The sequence below is a fragment of the Limulus polyphemus genome, unplaced genomic scaffold (genome assembly GCF_000517525.1).
Source record: "Limulus polyphemus unplaced genomic scaffold, Limulus_polyphemus-2.1.2 Scaffold667, whole genome shotgun sequence".
Classification (NCBI taxonomy): domain Eukaryota; kingdom Metazoa; phylum Arthropoda; class Merostomata; order Xiphosura; family Limulidae; genus Limulus; species Limulus polyphemus.
In genome coordinates this window covers 21,985-23,234 of record NW_013666277.1, presented here as the reverse complement: position 1 = coordinate 23,234, position 1,250 = coordinate 21,985, and the positions used below count along the sequence as shown (strand labels likewise).

Genomic DNA, 1,250 nt, shown 5'->3' with positions numbered 1-1,250 from the left:
GATAATTCTTGAGTTGGTTTCAAGAACAAAGGGTAAACTGCAGTGTAATGTACTGTTGTTGGGTTTGTAAATGTCAACTCGTGAGTTGAGTTTTGTTGTGGGGAATGTTGGAGAGTTTTTCAACAATAGCTGGTGGGAATTTATTGGTGTGAATAAAGGAATGCTTTATGTGGTTAATTTCTTCATTTATGTAGTCCGTTGAACAGTCGTGTGGCTGTGTTTATGAGGTTTTTTAAGTGTATTGATTTTTTGTATGGTGTCATGAGCGGAATTCCAGGGAATGTAGAGGCCAGTGTGTGTGTTCTTGCGGTGAATTTTGGTTTTAAACTGTGTGTCCGATCTAATAATTTTGAGGTTAAGAAAATATAACTGTTTATTATTTTCATGTTCTAAATGGTAAATTTGATGTTGGGATGAATAGAATTTATGTGTTTAAGGAAAGTTAGTGTGTGTTCTGTGAAGTGAAACCAGCAAAAGTATTGATCAACATATCTGTACCAGTATAGTGGGGGATGAAGCACAGAATGTATGGCTTATGTTTTTCGATCTGGGTCATAAATATATTTGGCAAGAACGGGCTAAACAGGATTGCCCATACTTAAACCATCTATTTGAAGGAAATATTTCTGTAATTACAGGAAACTAATTATGAATAACTGTTAATGTCTTATGTTCCCCAATGAGGCTTAGGATGTCTAGAATAAACAGTTCATAAAAAGGGCACAACAAAATTTTCTACTTTGTTATTATTTGTTCACGTATTGTATGAAAATTTGAGATTGAAAGTTCAAAAAGTAATTATATTTGTTTTGACACTACATATTTATCACCTTAACACGTTCTTTTTCTCGATTTCTCAAGCTAATTTGTCTATCTACATATTTTTGTGAATGGCATGAGAAAGTGGTATTTTTTCTAAAACTGAAGTTGCTATTTTGTTCTTAGTCTAACCCCACTGTTTAAAACTATAATAAATAAATAAATATATATATATATATATATATATTAATGTTCAATGTTGAAGATTGTTTTAAAATTTAATGCTTAGTTCAATAATGCTAATTTAAATTGGTTTATGACTATACAAACTTAAGGAATTCAAATTTGATGACGAGGAACCCACTTTGAGACTAATAATGCTTGGAGACGGCTTGAATAGGTAATGAAGAAAAACTTTAATATAAGTAAGTTTAACATCCGGTACAAAACCTTGTCAAAACGTTGTACATTTGCTGTTATGTTAAACTTAT

At 31.3% G+C, this 1,250-nt stretch overlaps 1 protein-coding gene across 1 annotated transcript in view; it reads left to right on the top strand.

Annotated features, from left to right (window-relative positions):
- LOC106459843 (60S ribosomal protein L10-like) overlaps positions 1-1,250 on the top strand; it is a 7,875-nt gene that overhangs the window by 2,418 nt on the left and 4,207 nt on the right. The gene's annotated exons all lie outside the window — the stretch shown is intronic.